Source organism: Bos indicus, chromosome 27 (assembly GCF_029378745.1).
Source record: "Bos indicus isolate NIAB-ARS_2022 breed Sahiwal x Tharparkar chromosome 27, NIAB-ARS_B.indTharparkar_mat_pri_1.0, whole genome shotgun sequence".
NCBI lineage: Eukaryota > Metazoa > Chordata > Mammalia > Artiodactyla > Bovidae > Bos > Bos indicus.
The window spans coordinates 4,250,893-4,268,349 of record NC_091786.1 but is presented as its reverse complement, the minus strand read 5'-3'; the positions used below and the strand labels follow the sequence as shown (position 1 = coordinate 4,268,349).

Below are 17,457 nucleotides of genomic sequence, written 5' to 3'. Positions count from 1 at the left end.
GGACTTGTATTTTCTGATTTGGGAGGAAATGGCTCCACAGCCAAAGAAATTGAGGAAACTGGCTGCTGCTGCTAATGCTGCTAAGTCGCTTCAGTTGTGTCCGACTCTGTGTGACACCAGAGATGGCAGCCCACCAGGTTCCCCCGTCCCTGAGATTCTCCAGGCAAGAACACTGGAGTAGGTTGCCATTTCCTTCTCCAATGCATGAAAGTGAAAAGTGAAAGTGAAGTCGCTCACTCGTGTCCAACTCTTAGCGACCCCATGGACTGCAGCCCAGCAGGCTCCTCCGCCCATGGGATTTTCCAGGCAAGAGTACTGGAGTGGGGTGCCATTGCCTTCTCCAGGAAACTGGCTAATGGACACCAGTGGGCTAGGGTGAGGTTGCCTCCGAGAGAAATGGGTTGGAGTTCACACAAAATTGGTCACTGACAGTAGTGAAACTTGACGCAGAAGAGGCTGGGGAGATATGAAGAGTGTGTACTGGTGTTGGCTGCATCTACCTGTTTTATACTCATTTGTTTTCTTGCACTGCTTTTCTAGTCTAGCCTTTAGTGTTCTGTTGGATGGTCATAGTAAGAGTATGTGCTTTGTTCTGAGTATTAAAGGAAGTGAAACCAAATTGTTTCTATTATATGTGAGGTTTTCTGTAAGATTTCATTTCTATGATTTTTTAATTGAAGTATACTTGAATTACAGTATTGTGTTAATTTCACATGTAGAGAAAAGTGATTCTATCATGCATGCATATATATATATAGCTGTTTTTTTTCAGATTCTTTTCCGTTATACAACATACTGAGTACAGTTCCCTGTGCTCCACAATAGGACCTTCTTGTTTATTTCAGTGTGTATCTGTAATCTCATACTCCTAGTTTATCTCTCCCCCCACCCCTAAGTATAAGGTTATTTTCTCTGTCTGTGAGTCTGCTTCTGTTTTCTCCTTCTTTTTTTGTATCATTCTTTTCAGTTTAGTTCAGTTGCTCAGTCACGTCTGACTCTTTGTCACCCCGTGGACTGCAGCATGCCAGGCTTCCCTGTCCATCACCAACTCCTGGAGCTTGCTCAAACTCATGTCCATTGAGTCAGTGCTGCCATCCAACCATCTCATCCTCTGTCGTCCCCTTCTCCTGCTCTCTTCAATCTTTCACAGCATCAGGGTCTTTTCCAATGAATCAGCACTTTGCATCAGGTGGCCAAAGTATTGGAGTTTCAGCTTCAATATTAGTCCTTCTAGTGGATATTCAGGACTGACTGGTTGAATCTCCTTGCAGTCCACGAGACTCTCAAGAGTCTTCTCCAACACCACAGCTCAAAAGCATCAATTCTTTGGTGCTCAGCCTTCTTTATAGTCCAACTCTCACATCCATACATGACCAATGGAAAAACCATAGTCTTGACTAGACGGATCTTTGTTGGCAAAGGAATGTCTCTGCTTTTCAATATGCTATCTAGGTTGGTCATAACTTTTCTTCCAAAGAGTAAGCATCTTTTAATTTCATGGCTGCAGTCACCATCTGCAGTGATTTTGTAGCCCCCCAAAATGAAGTCTGTCACTTTTTCCATTGTTTCCCCATCTATTTGCCGTAAAGTGATGGAACCAGATGCCATGATCTTAGTTCTTTGAATGTTGAGTTTTAAGCCAACTTTTTCACTCTCCTCTTTCACTTTAATCAAGAGGCTTTTAAGGCCCTCTTCACTTTCTACCATAAAGGTGATGTCATCTGCATATCTGGGGTTATTGATATTTCTCCCTGCAATCTTGATTCTAGCTTTGTTTTTTGTGATACAGTCAAAAGCTTTGGCACAGCCAATAAGACAGAAGTAGATTTTTTCTGGAACTCTCTTGCTTTTTCTATGATCCAACAAATATTGGCAACTTTTTAAAATTATTTTTATTGATAGATAATTGCTTTACAGAATCTTGCTGTTTTCTGACCTCAACATGAATCAGCCATAAGTATACATATATCCTCTTGAACTTCCCTCCTATCTCCCTCCCCATCCCACCCATCTAGGCTGATACAGCACCCTGTTTGAGTTTCCTGAGCCATACAGGGAACATTCTTGTGCTGTTGGTGGGAATGTAGATTGATACAGCCACTGTGGAAGACGTTATGGAGATTCCTTAAAAAACTAGGAATAAAACCACCATATGACCCAGCAATCCCACTCCTAGGCATATACCCTGAGGAAACCAAAATTGAAAGGGACACATGTATCCCAGTGTTCATTGCAGCACTATTTACAATAGCTAGAACATGGAAGCAACCTAGATGTCCATCGACAGATGAATGGATAAAGAAGTTGTGATATATATCTATACACACACACACACACACATATATGTGTATATATATATATATATATATATATATATATGTAATGGAATATTACTTGGCCATAAAAAGGAACACCTTTGAGTCAGTTCTAATGAGGTGGATGAACCTAGAACCTATTACACAGAGTGAAGTGAGTCAGAAGGAGATAAATACTGTATTCTAACACATATATATTGCAATCTAGAAAAATGCTACAGAAGAATTTCTTTATATTCTTGCAACAATGGAGAAACAGACATAGAGAATAGACCTATGGACATGGGGAGAGGGGAGGAGAGGGTGAGACGTATGGAAAGAGTAACATGAAAACTTACATTACCATATACAGAATGTTGACAATTTGATCTCTGTTTCCCCTGCCTTTTCTAAATCCAGCTTGAACATCTGGAAGTTCACAGTTTGCATACTGTTGAAGCCTGGAGTGGAGAATTTTGAGCATGGCTTTGCTAGTGTGTGAGATGAGTGCAGTTGTGCAGTAGTTTGAGCATTCTTTGGCATTGCCTTATTTTGGGATTGGAATGAAAACTGACCTTTTCTAACCATTCTTTTAGATTCCACATATAAATAGTATCACATGGTATTTATCTCTCTCTCTCTGAGTTACTTCACTTAGTATGATGATCTCTGGGTCCACCCATGTGCTGCAAATGGCATTATTTTATTATTTTTATGACTGAGTAGTATTTCATTTTATATATATTGCATCTTTACCTGTTCCTCTGTCGATGGATATTTAGGGTGCTTCCAAGTTGTGGCTATTGTTAATAGTGCTACAGTGAATATTGGGGTGCATGGGTCTTCTTAAATTATTATTGTCTCTGGATATATGCCAAGGAGTGGGAGCGCAGTCAGATTTTTGTACATGCTTTTTTTCCCCCAAGGAAGGCAGTTCCTGTTGTTTTTTTTTTCTCCAGTTTGCATATATTTTGTATATTAATTTCAATTTTAAAATTTACCAACAATTGTATGCATCTATTCAGATAATTATGTGATTTTATATAGCTGATTGAAGTGATGAATTCAATTGTTGGATTTTTTTCAGAAGTTATAAAAGTCTTGCATTTCTGGAACAGATTCATTCTGATTGTGATGGTTTATTACTTTTTAATGCACTGCTGGATGTGGTTAGATAATATTATGCTTTTAATTTTTAGAACTATGCTCTGAATTTTCATTCTTTATCTGGATTTATAATCAAGGTTGTATAAAATCTAGAAACTCAGTTGGGTGAATGATTTCATTTATGAGGAAGTGAACCTTTTACAATCAAAAGGTTCTGCCTGCCTGAGGTGTTTTTTGAGCACTCTCATGGAAAGCCTTGCAGGAGTGGGACTTCTGGTGGAATGGGGCTGTGCTTCAATTCTGGTTTAACATTTTCATCTGCAACTGATCCTTTGAAGGTTTTTACTTTCATTCACTAATTTTTAACATTTTTTTTTCCTTTTTTCAGAACCTATTTGACTTAGTTGGGACTGCCTGGCCCTTATCATGTCTGGGGGTGCTCAGCAGACATCCTCACCTGTTACCACATACTCACCACCCATTCTGCAATGACCCTTTGAGCTTTATGGGCTGCCTCTCTTTCCAGTGAACCCTTTTTTAAAAAATATATAAATCTATTTATTTTAATTGGAGATTAATTACTTTACAATATTGTATTGGTTTTGCCCTATATCAACATGAATCCGCCACAGGTATACACGTGTTCCCCATCCTGAATCCCTCTCCCTCCTCCCTCCCCGTACCATCTCTCTGGGTCATCTCAGTGCACCAGCCCCAGGCATCCAGTATCGTGCATCGAACCTGGACTGGAGACTCGTTTCATATATGATACTATACATGTTTCAATGCCATTCTCCCAAATCACCCCACCCTCATCCTCTCCCACAGAGTCCAAAAGACTGTTCTATACATCTGTGTCTCTTTTGCTGTGAACACTTTTAGCATCGATAAGAAAATAGCAAACTGAGCGAGGGTTAAACTGAAAAAATAAGGTAATGATTTTGTTATTGAAGAAGATTCCTGACAAGCATGAAGCTTGCAGAAAAGATTGGTTGACACTTATCGTGTGCTGTGGGGCTTCTGATGCTGGGAAAGATTGAAGGCGGAAGGAGAAGGGGCTGACAGAGGATGAGATGGTTGAATGGCATCACCGATTCAATGGACTTGAGTCTGAGTAAACTCCGCGATTTGGCGATGGACAGGGAGGCCTGGCGTGCTGCAGTCCATAGGGTCCCAAAGAGTCAGACACGACTGAGTGACTGAACTGAGCTGAGCTGTGGGGCTTCTGATTGCTACTGATGGTTCACCTAAAATCCAGAAGACACAAGTCAGAAGCCACAGGATGTCCTTCAAAAGTGTGTGGTTAACAGTTGTGCCCAAAGTGATGGTTTATCCTGTTGAACAGAAGAGATGGGAAAGGACCTCTCTGTGCATCATCAGTTTTCATTTAGATCAAATTACTCTTCTTGTCAATTGATCCATCTCATTTCCAATTTAAAGTGTTTGGGGCAGTGCATACATGAAAGGTCAAGAAATAGATGTTAATGTATTTGCTTCATTAGCAGAACTTCACAGATGTTTAAAATGGTGGCACTTTAACAGCAGTGTTCATCAAATAAAAAACTCAGGCTAATTCAAATAGTTTATTTTTTAATACAAATTTATGGAAGTGAAGCAAAGCTTTTGAAAATTCATTTGGTTAAAAGTGAAAGAGCAAAGATTGTTGTGAAGGCTACCATGAATTCTGCAGTTTCACCTTGAAAAAGAACATTGGTTGATTTTGAATCACACCAAATGTACAAAGGCTTTCTTAGGAGGTAGACATCACAGTAAAACAGTTGTCTTATTAAATTAGGAAAGTTATGTGCCCTGAATATCTTTGAGATAAATCATGGTTAAAATAGTTCATAATGTCATCTAAAAAGCATCTAGAAGCGACTAAAGGAAACCATAGTTTTCAAACATCATAAATAGGGCTTATATATTTTTTCTGAGTAGCTAAAGAAAAAATATATGCTTGATTCTGTTTTGGATACAAAATCAGCTTATTTATGTGTATTTTCTTCTTTGCGATTCATGATCAACTATATTTTAGAAATAATTGAGCTTTTAAAACATATCTTATAAATCAAGTCTGTATTTAGAAAAATATTAAACATTTCTATAATAAGTTCTTCTGAATTTTGGTTGCAGTTCATTAAAAATAAGTTGAAAGTATATAAACAAGGGAAGCATTCAAACTTCAGCTTTATACTTTCAAAAAATTGCATGTATTCAAAACAAAGCTAGCAAACAGCATGAAGGCCCAAACTACCTCGAATATTTGATTTTCAGGTCCTATAATTACTCTATGGGATATCTTGATTTGTTGAAAATGATTCTAATTTTAGTTGTATACATTTATATCCTGTACTGCAATAGAATGAAGATGCAGAAGTCTATGATGATGAAGTATCTAAATTTGGTCCAACATTTGAAAGAATTATAAACAGAGAAAACCTATCAAACATGTTTTATCTCATAAAAAATTATCTGTCAGTGGGAGGTGTCATGAATACATGTAAAAGAGGAAACACTGGTAAACTAATTGTTTCTTAAATATTTACAAATTTCTCTATTTACCACAGTAGAGCTAGAATACTCCATTTAGAATAATTTGCTTAAGCTGAATGTGTACCTACCACATTATAAAGACAGTATTTTCTCATTTAAAATACAAAAAGATCAATTGAAGATGTCAAAAGTTTCAAATTTGTTAACCATAAAATACAACTTTAAAGAAGAGTGAAGACAATTTTATTTAAGAAAAACACATATTTTAAAAAATCCTCAGAAAAATTCCAGTGTCAGATAGCACGGAGGAACTAATGGAATACTTAAACAGGTATCACAATAAATTATTAGAATCAAAGGATATGTGCACACATATATGTACACACATATCCTCCAGATCATATAAAATGCTGAGAGTAGAATGGTCACGCTTCCTGTTACTAATTAATACTATCTTTATTTTACTAAGGAATTTTCTTTTCTTCATTATTTTATTTCTAGTGCTCTTCACTCCTTCTAGAAGATTCCACTTGCCATCCGTTTTCATTTCTTTTGGCTTAAAGACTTCTTTTACATTCAAAAATGCAGTGGAGTGGCCAACACTATCGCAATGGATTCTGTCTGTCTTCCATTGCTTGGCAATGTATTCATTCTTTAAGATGTTTTTGCTGCATAAATAAATCTGAGTTGACATTCTCTTTCTTTGAACAGTTTAAATAGGCTGTCTCCATTGTTTTCGATGGGAGTCAGCAACCATTCATACAGTATTTTCCTATATGAGTTTAATCAGTTTTGTTCTGGGAAAAAAATATATGCAGTGAAATGCACAGCTTTTAAACATGGATGAGGTTTTACTAACTTATACAGTCATGTAATCACCACCTTATCGAGACCTAGAATATTCTAACTCAGTTAAGAAAGCTTATTTATGCTCTTCTTAAGAATATACTCACTGCCATAAGCCAGTATTCTGATCTCTGTCACTTTTTGTTTCAATTGTTACTCCACTGATGTTATGCTTTATATTTCATCAATTATTTCTCTTTATATTTCCATCATCCTGCCCAGCCTTTGTTTAATTTTCTCTTTTTGTTTTTGCTGTTATGTTACATTGAAGGTTAACTTATTGATTAAAAATCATACCCATTAGAGTGACTATCATTAAAAAATATATAAAATACTGACAAAGATGTGGAAAAAAGCAAATTTATCTTGATTTACTGTTGGTGGGAATGTAAATTGGTTCATCCACTATGGAAAACTGGGCAGGCTCATCGAAAATTAAAACTTGAACCATCAGCTGATCTATAAATTCCATTTCTGGTTAAAAATCCAAAGAAGATAAAATCAGTATTTTGAAATGATATCTGCATGTCCATGTTCATTGCAGCATTGTTTATTATTATTATTACCTAGTGAAGAGAAGTGTTAGTGACTCAGCCACGTCCAACTCTTTGCAATCCCATGGACTAAGCCCATCAGATTCTTCTGTCCATGGAATTCTCCAGGCAAGAATATTGGAGTGGGTCGCTGTGCCCTTCTCCAGGAGGTCTTCCTGACCTAGGGATCGAACTCAGGTTTCCTGCATTGCAGGCTAATTCTTTACTGTCTGAGTCACCAGGAAAGCAAGTAATTGCAGTTTCGGACTACGAATTTTAAATCATCATAACTAGGCTCAAACACATCTTTATTAATCAAAATAGGAACCATTGCAATCAACATATTTTTGTCAATGAGAAATAATTTGTTTATTCCTGTAGCATAAAAATCCATGCTTTGGGATTCAGCAAACTCTTGGAAAGCATGTTCTGCATCCTGCTGGTTGTAGAATTGTTTTCCCTGCATAAAGCTGAGATGCTTGAAGAAATAGTAGTCAGTTGGAAAGAGGTCAGGTGAATATAGCAGATAAGGCAAAACTTTGTAGCCCAATTCATTCCACTTTTGATGCATTGGTTGTTCAATTGGCGTGCCATTGGGCATTGTCATGAAGAAGAACTGGACCCTTTCTGTTGACCTATGCCGGCTGCAGGCATTGCAATTTTCAGTGCATCTCATCAGTGTGCTGAGCATATGTCTCAGATTTGTGTCAACTCATGAGGCACCTACTTATTGAACTTTTTCACCCTTCCAGTTTGCTTCAAATGCTGCATAACCATAGAATGGTCGATGTTGAGTTCATTGGCAACTTCTCATGTAGCTGTAAGTGGGCCAGCTTTGATGGTGGCTCTCAGTTGGTCATTGTCAACTTCTGATGGCCTGCCACTTTGCTCATCATCTTCAAGGCTCTCTTCCCCTTTGCAAAACTTCTCGAACCACCACTGCACTGTACAATCATTAGCAATGGGCCACATGCATTGTTGATGTTGTGAGCTGTCTTTGCTATTTTGTGACCCATTTTGAACTCAAATAAGAAAATCACTCCAATTGTTTCTTTACCTAACGTTATTTCCCTAATTTAAATAAATATAAAATATACAGCAAGTAAGAAGTGAAGTGAAGTTGCTCAGTCGTGTCCGACTCTTTGTGACCCTGTGGACTGTGGCTCACTAGGCTCCTCTGTCCATGGGATTCTCCAGGCAAGAATACTGGAGTGGGTTGCCATTTCCTTCTCCAGGGACAGCAGGTAAGAAGTCATTAGCAAAAAAAAAAAAAAAAAAAAAGGTAAGAAATGTCCTTTAAAGTGATGTATAACCTAACCTCATTCATTTAAAAATGTATTCCCTGGTGGTTCAGACAGTAAAGCATCTGTCTACAATGCAGGAGACCCGGGTTCGATCCCTGGGTTGGGAAGATTCCCTGGAGAAGGAAATGGCAATCCACTCCAGGACTATTGCCTGGAAAATCCCATGGACAGAGGAGCCTGGTAGGCTGCAGTCCATGGGGTCGCAAAGAGTCAGACACGACTGAGCGGCTTCACTTCATCCTTCACTTCATCCTATATCAAACAGTGAATTGCAACAATGCAAATCCACAGTTACTTTTGTACCAATCTAAATACAGCAGTCGAAATATGGAAACAGCCTAAGTGTCCACTGATGAATGACTAGAAAAGAAAATGCATCAATATATATTTTTCCCATGTGTTAATTTTAATTAACTCTTTAATTTTAATTAGCTGTGTTCATTTTAATCCACTCTTTTCTTTCTCTGTGTGCGTTTTATTTTTGAGATTTCCTACTGCTATTTCCTCAAGTTCACTAATGTTTTATTTTTGGGTTTCTAATCCTTTGTTCATCATACCCAGTGCAGTTTTTATTTTCAATGGTAAAGTTTCATCTCAAGAAGTTTTACTTAGAGTTTTAAAGTTTATTTTCCAATATTTCTCCTCAACATGCTTATGTTATTTTCTGCATGCTTGATCATATGGAGTATATTTACAGCAGCTATATTTAGTGCCTTGTCTCTCATTATATCATCTCTGTCATATCTGTGTCTGTTTTTATTGATGATTTATCTCCTGGTGATGGAGCATATATTTCTGTCTCTTCATATGCTGGTAATGTTTTGTTGGACAGACATTATGATTTTGCATTGTTGGATGCTGAGTTTTCTTCTGTTCGTTCAATGGTGTTGAGCTTTGTTCAGGAATCCCAATAACTTACTCAGAGTTAGCTTGACCCACGCAATGTGTATTTCAAGCTTCTTGAGGGCCAAGCCAGCGTGCTCTTCAGCCTGGAGCTAGTGTTGCCCACAACTATCTTTAGAAGGATTCTACCAGATGCTGTGTGCATTTTGGGGTCTCTACCTTCTGCTGGTTGGATAGAGGCTTTTTCCAGCTTTTTATGAGCCCTGGGAGTTTTTCAGCCTTCTTCTTTCTGTGTTTTTTCTCTAGTATCTTTGATATTCACGTAGTACGTATTGAGTTAAGAAGTGAGACAAAAGTTAAAAAATTCTTTTTGCATATCTCTGAAGTTCTTGTTCAGCCCACCTCACTCCCTTCTGATGTTCTCAACCCTAAAATCTGATAATCTTAGCCTCAGTGAATTCTGATCTCTGTCTCTTAAACTCTGGGCTCAAATAGTTTAGGTTTCTTTTTGACCACATCTTGCAGTATGCAGGATCTTAGTTCCCTGACCAGGAATCGAACCCATGTCCCCTGCAGTGGAAGTGTGGGGTCTTAACCACTGGACCTGCAGGGAACTCCCTGTTTTATTGTTTGTTTGTTTCCCTCACATATTCAGGCTTGGAAGTTTCCTCAGAACCTTAAGGGGTTGCCCAAACTATGAAAAAAAAAAATCAATTTAATGTATCCAATGTAGCTTACTAGTTGTTACTCGAAGGTAGCTCTTTCTACCATGATGATTTTTCATGAAAGGAGAGCCTGTGAATATATACTTTGACTTGACATATATTGTAAGCCCCAATGAGATGTTATGGTTATATAACTGAACATGCAGTTACTTAGAGTTTAGATGGCATTTTTAGAGACTCTATTTTTTAAAGTAATTGACAAAATTGAGAAATGTATGTACTTCAATAGACTGTATTTTTTAGAGTAGTTTTAGGATCACAGCAAAACTGAGTAGAAGGTACAGAGGTTCCCCATCCACCCTTTGACTCCACTCATGCGTAGTCTCACCATTGTCAGCAACTCCCGACCAGATGATACGTTTCACTTTTACAATCGATGAACCTGTTTTGACACAATATCACCCAAAGTCCATAGTTTACATTAGTTTACAATATCTTGGTGGTGTATATTCTATGAGTTTGAACAAATGTATAATGACATATGGGACTTCCCAAAGAGCTCCAGTGGTAAAGAACCCACCTGCCAGTACAGAAGACATAAGAGATGTTGGTTCCATCCTTGGGTTGTGAAGATCCCCTGAAGATGGACATGGCAACCCACTCCAGTATTCTTGCCTGGAGACTCCCATGGATCTAGGAGCCTGGCGGGCCACAGTCCATAGGGTCGCAGAGTGGACAGGGCTGAAGTGACTTAGCACACATGCATAGTGACATGTGTCCACCATTATAGTGTCTTACATAATAGTTTTACTGCCCGGAAAATCCTCTGAGCTCATTCATCCTCCTGGTCCCATGTTCTGGTAACTTCTTTTTTTTTTTATTGTGTCCATAATTTTGCCTATTGCAGAATGTCATACAGTTGGAATCATACAGTACACCACCTTTCAGATTAGTGACATGCATTTAAGCTTTCTCCATATTTTTTCCTGGTTTGATAGTTCATTTATTTTTAGTGCTGAGTATGTTCCATTGTCCAGATGTTTCAGTTTATTTATCCATTCACTTACTGAAGCACGTGTCAATTGCCTCCAGGTTTTGGCAAGTATGAATAAAGCTGCTGTAAACAGCTAAGTGCAGGTTTTTTGTGTGCTCATAAGTTTTCAACACCTTTGAGTGAATACTACGGAGCATAATGTATCATATGATATATTATATGATACGATATGATGAGAGTATGTTTACTTTTCAAAGAAGCTACCGAACTGTCACCCAAGGTGACGGTAGATTTTGCATTCCACCTCCCACCCCAGCAGTGAGCAAGGGTCCCTGTTGCCCCGTATCTTCTCTGGCATTTTGTGTGGCCAGTGCTCTGGATTTTGACAGCTGTAATAGGTGTGTAGTGGTGTCTCGCTGTTGTTTCAATGTTTAATTTCCTAATGATGTGTGATGTGGAACATCTTCTCCTGTGCTTATTTGCCATCTGTATATTGTCTTTGGTGAGGTGTCTGTAAGGCTACTAGCCCATTTTTAACCAACGTATGTCATTATGGCTGAGTTTTAAGAGTACTTTGCATATTTTGGATAATATCAGATATGTCTTCGGCAAGTACTTTTTCCCATGCTGGCTTGACTTCTCAAGAGAAATGTTTGTGTTTTTTTTTATGAAGATAAAGATATTCCTGGACAGTTCATGTGTTATTTATGTATGAATGTTGTTCTAAAATGTCACTCATGGGCAATAATTTATCAGCATTTTTATGTGTTTTTGCAGTTTGGTGCCCATTGAATTAAAAAGAAACATGATAATGTCACATCTTCATTCCAAATTCTTGGTTCTACAAGCTTAAGATTATTTAGATTTGAGCATCCTATTACAAATAGCATATTTACACAGAGAACATAATTAAGAGAAGTTAATCGACAAAGGTTTTCTCAGAAAGCAATGGCATAATTATTACTTGTAAGGCTGAAAAAACACCAAGATAAAAATGTAGCAGAGACATTTGCAAACAACGTTTGGAATATCCTCTTCCTGCTGTAGGAAATGCACGTTAAACTCTGTGCATTAGACATGAAGCCCAGGCAGCTTTCCTGTACATATTTTCCATCCTACCCACCAAAAGCCCCTCACCACATGGAGACAGTCTCACAAATGCAATGCTTACCTTTCCTAGCAGCAAAGTGCTTAGAACAAGCTGAGCACATAATGCTCAGGCAGTGTTCAGGATATTTTTTGTTGTTGTTCTTGTTCAGTCACTAAGTTTTGTCTGACTCTTTGCAACTACGTCGAGTGCAGCACACCAGGCTTCCCTTCACCAACTCCTGGAGCTTGCTCAAATTCATCATATCGATTGAGTCAATGATGCCATCCAACCATCTCATCCTCCATCACCCCCTTCTCCTCCTGCCTTCAATTTTTCCAGCATCAGAGTCTTTTCCAAAGAGTCAGCCCTTTGTATCAGGTGGCCAAAGTATTGGAATTTTAACTTCAACAACAGTCCTTCTAATAAATACCCAGGACTGATTTCCTCTAGGATGGACTGGTTGGATCTCTTTGCTGTCCAAGGGACTCTCAAGGGTCTTCTCCAACACCAAACTTCAAAAGCATCAATTCCTCAGTGCTCAGCTTTCTTTATAGTCCAACTCTCACATCCATACATGACTACCAGAAAAACCATAGCTTTGACTAGATGGACCTTTGTTGGCAGTAATATCTACTCTTTTTAATATGCTATCTAGGTTGGTCATAACTTTTCTTCCAAGGAGGAAACATCTTTTAATTTTATGGCTGCAGTCACCATCTGCAGTGATCTTTGGAGCCCCCCAAAATAAAGCCTGTCACTGTTTCCACTGTTTCCCCATCATTTGCCATGAAGTGATAGGACCAGATGCCATGATCTTCGTTTTCTGAATGTTGAGTTATAAGCCAACTTTCTCACTCCCCTCTTTCACTTTCATCAAGAGGCTCTTTCTTTGCTTTCTGCCATAAGGGTGGTGTCATCTGCATATCTTTGGTTATAGATATTTCTCTCAGCAATCTTGATTCCAGCTTGTGCTTCTTCCAACCCAGCATTTCTCATGATGTACTCTGCATATAAGTTAAATAAGCAGGGTGACAATATACAGCCTTGACATACTCCTTTTCCTATTTGGAACCAGTCTGTTGTTCCATGTCCAGTTCTAACTGTTGCTTCCTGACCTGCATACAGGTTTCTCATGAGGCAGGTCAGGTGGTGGTCTGGCATTCCCATCTCTTGAAGAATTTTCCACAGTTTTTTGTGATCCACACAGTCAAAGGCTTTGGCCTAGTCAATAAAGCAGAAGTAAATATTTTTCTGGAACTCTCTTACTTCTTCTGTGATCCAGTAGATATTGGCAATTTGCTCTCTAGTTCCTCTGCTTTTTCTAAACCCAGCTTGAACATCTGGAATTTCATGGTTCACATACTATTGAAGCCTGGCTTGGAGAATTTTGAGCATTACTTTGCTAGCATGTGAGATGAGTGCAATTGTGTGGTAGACTGAACATTATTTGGCATTGCCTTTATTTGGGGTTGGAATGAAAGCTGATCTTTTCCAGTCCTCTTGACACTACTGAGTTTTCCAAATTTGCTGGCTTATTGAGTGCAGCACTTTCACAGAATCATCTTTTAGGACTTGAAATAGCTCAACTAGAATTCCATCACCTCTACTAGCTTTGTTTGTAATGATTCTTCCTAAGGCCCACTTGACTTCACATTCCAGGATGTCTGGCTCTAATTGAGTGATCACACCATCGTGATTATCTGGGTCATGAAAATCTTTTTTGTATAATTCTTTTGCATATTCTTGCCACTTTTTCTTCTGTTAGGTCCCTACCATTTCTGTACTTTATTGAGCCCATCTTTGCATGAAATGTTCCCTTTGTATCTCTAATTCTCTTGAGGAGATCTCTAGTCTTTCCCATCTATTGTTTTCCTCTGTTTCTTTGCATTGATCTGAACCACATGTTGTTGCTAAAAACTGAAATAATAAAAATGTAGTGATTTTAAAAGAGTGAAGATATAAGGGGTGGTCATCAAGTCATGTGACAAGGAGTGTGGGGTCACCAGTTTGCATGGAGGATAGAGGAATAGTGGCGGGGTGTCCTGTGCTCAGTGTGGAAGTTGTCTGTAGAATAAATTGATATTATGCATGGAAGTCTTGATACCAGGAATGTGTAAGTGTCTTAGGTGCTATGGGTTTCTTTTCATCCTTCACCATATAGCTTTAGTGTCCTGGGCACCTCCCCACTTCTAGAATTCACTCATGCACTTAGATCTCCCCTCAGTTTGACCTGGGAGACTATTTCAGAATATTCTCTAGACATAAAGAGTGGATCATGTTCTATTTATTTAGATGCCATCTAGTCTATTGATAGCAGTTGTAACTTTAAACCTACTCTTCAAGAAGTTTCCCCTACAAAGGACATGATTCATTTGAGAAATAAATAGAACAGGGATCCTGCTACACTAATTACGTGAGTTCTCACTCTAATTGCCACCAAATTATAAGCTACAGTAATGTTCCATGCTCCACCTGGGAAAGTGAAGTTACTTTGAATTATAATGGCAAATTAGGTGGTATCTTATAAAAACAGGAGCTAGCATAAGTAATGCAGGTCACCGTCATGTGTGTTATGCCCAAATACATCGTTTTCATTTCCTGATTAAATAAACACCATATATCCTTGCTTGTGTTTAGCCTTTCTCCCACCCAAAGTATAGTGGACAAGGAGACTCAAGGAATCACAGGAATTATAACTCAAGAAGATTCTACCCACCCCTTGGAAAGGGATAAATCCCGTCAATGGGAAAGACTGAGCAAGAGTTGAGTTTTTCTGCCTGACGCGAAAGCTTCAGAAGCAGGTGGAGTGGGTGACAAATGGCCCGATCTCCACCCATGGCAGCTGACGTAATTCTTAAAGTCTGGTCCAGCAATACATCACCATCTACCCACTAGAGCCTGTGGAGCAGAGATCTGTGGCCTAGAGAGACAATAAGGCTTTTATTGAGAGAAGCCTAAATTAGAATCTTGATTATACCTGATTCTCTGGAGTTTTAAATTCTTTATTGGTAACATGGGTCTAGCATTCCCATTCCACCAAACTACTGGGATAATTAAGTTATAACACGCCAAGTGCCAAGCAGCAAGCCTATTGTTGCACAGTGTTTTTAATAAGAATCATCACTTTTCACAATCCCCCAAATTTCAATCCAAAGGGAGCTATATTACATACTATTTTTCTAAGCAGCAAAATCTCAGGCAGGATTGGGCTGATCACTGGTATTTTTATAAAACACTTTCTCATTAACCACTCCTGCTGATGTTGAGTGGAGCATGTAAGATGGTTATGGAAACTGTTGTGTGCTCTACACCATGAGTGATTACCAAACACGATGTCCATCCCCTGCCCCCTGTTAACTTCCATGCTAAACAATTCTTTCAGTTCAGTTCAGTTGCTCAGTCATGTCCGACTCTTTGTGACCCCATGAATCACAGCACACCAGGCCACACTGTCCATCACCAACTCCCAGAGTTCACACAGACTCACCTCCATCGAGTCAGTGATGCCATCCAGCCATCTCATCCTCTGTTGTCCCCTTCTCCTCTTGTCCCCAATCCCTCCCAGCATCAGAGTCTTTTCCTATGAGTCAACTCTTCACATGAGGTGGCCAAAGTACTGGAGTTTCAGCTTTAGCATCATTCCTTCCAAAGAAATCCCAGGGCTGATCTCCTTCAGAATGGACTGGTTGGATCTCCTTGCAGTCCAAGGGACTCTCAAGAGTCTTCTCCAACACCACAGTTCAAAAGCATCAATTCTTTGGTGCTCAGCCTTCTTCACAGTCCAACTCTCACATCCATACATGACCACAGGAAAAACCGTAGCCTTGACTAGATGGACCTTTGTTGGCAAAGTAATGTCTCTGCTTTTTAATATGCTATCTAGGTTGGTTATAACTTTCCTTCCAAGGAGCAAGTATCTCTTAATTTCATGGCTACAGTCACCATCTGCAGTGATTTTGATCCAAACAGAAGTTCAAATATTAATGATGTGTCCATGGTGACACAACTTTTAGACTACATTTTGAACCCTGATCCTCTGAAACTTTTGTTGTGTTCTACCCTTCTCACCTGTGGCGGATTCATTTTGATATTTGGCAAAACGAATACAATTATGTAAAATTTTAAAATAAAATAAAATTAGAAAAAAAAAATTTTTAGTGGAGCAAAGAATAGTCTTACCTGTGCAAAGAAGGACATGGTTTTTATTTCTCCCCATGAAGTAGGGTTTTGGGAATTTGGGGATGTTTGGTTTATCTGATCAAATGTGATGAAACATTAACACAGCAGATGAGCTAAGATGTTCCAAGAAATATATGCCCCCCTTTCAGAGAATAGCATTATTGCCAGAAAATATATGGGACTTTATTTCTGAGGCCCCTTGTGTCTAGCTGTAGTTCTGTGACTAATTCTCACTACAAGAGGGTGAGAGAGGCCACAATTTGTTTCTCTTCTGGGTCAGGGCTTGTAAGAAAGCCTTTTTCTTCTCTTCTGCTCTTTCCCATCTTCTTCCAGAGTCAGCAAACAGATGACAGCAAGGACCATGGACATGGGGATGGGAGTCAATACGGAAAGACCCGAAACACTAAGATGAAAGCCACTTCTACACGGAGCCTTTAGGATATTGACGTTGCACCATTACTTGACTAAAAAGTAAGTTTCAAACCAACTGCCAAGTTATGAAACAAACTTCCAGTTATTAGACAAATAAATCCTGGGGATGTAATATACAACATAATAACTGTAATTAACACTGCTGTGTGGTGAATTTGAAAGTTGCTAAGAGATTAGATCCTAAGAGTTTCATCACTAGAAACAAAATCTTTTTTCTTTTTTTTTCTTTTTCTGTATCTATATGAGATGCTGCTGCTAAGTCACTCAGTCATGTCTGACTCTTTGTGACTCCATGGACTGTAGCCTGCCAGGCTCCTCTGTGCATGGCATTTTCCAGGCAAGAATACTAGAGTGGGTTGTCATTTCCTACTCCTGGTATGCAGTGATAGATGTTAACTAATCTTATTGAAATAATCACTTTGCAGTATGTGAAAGTCAAGTCAGTATGCTGTACACCTTAAACCAACACAATGCTTGATTTCAATTATATCTCAATAAAACTGGATAAAATAATAGGAAAAATTTTGTTTTTAGGTTTTTAATTTATTTTTAAAAATATTTTTATGTGGATGTTTTTAAGTCATTGTAGAATTTGTTACAATATTATTTCTGTTTTATGTTTTGATTTTCTGGCCCAGAGAGATGGGATCTCAGCTGCCTCACCAGGGATCAAACTG

General features: G+C 38.6%; 1 long non-coding RNA gene across 1 annotated transcript in view; it reads left to right on the top strand.

Moving 5' to 3' along the window:
- Nucleotides 1–17,457, top strand: part of LOC139180156 (uncharacterized) — a 197,870-nt gene that overhangs the window by 99,089 nt on the left and 81,324 nt on the right. The window contains exon 2 of the long non-coding RNA XR_011564467.1: nt 16,682–16,819. This is a non-coding gene — a long non-coding RNA (uncharacterized lncRNA). The remainder of the gene's footprint in view (nt 1–16,681; nt 16,820–17,457) is intronic.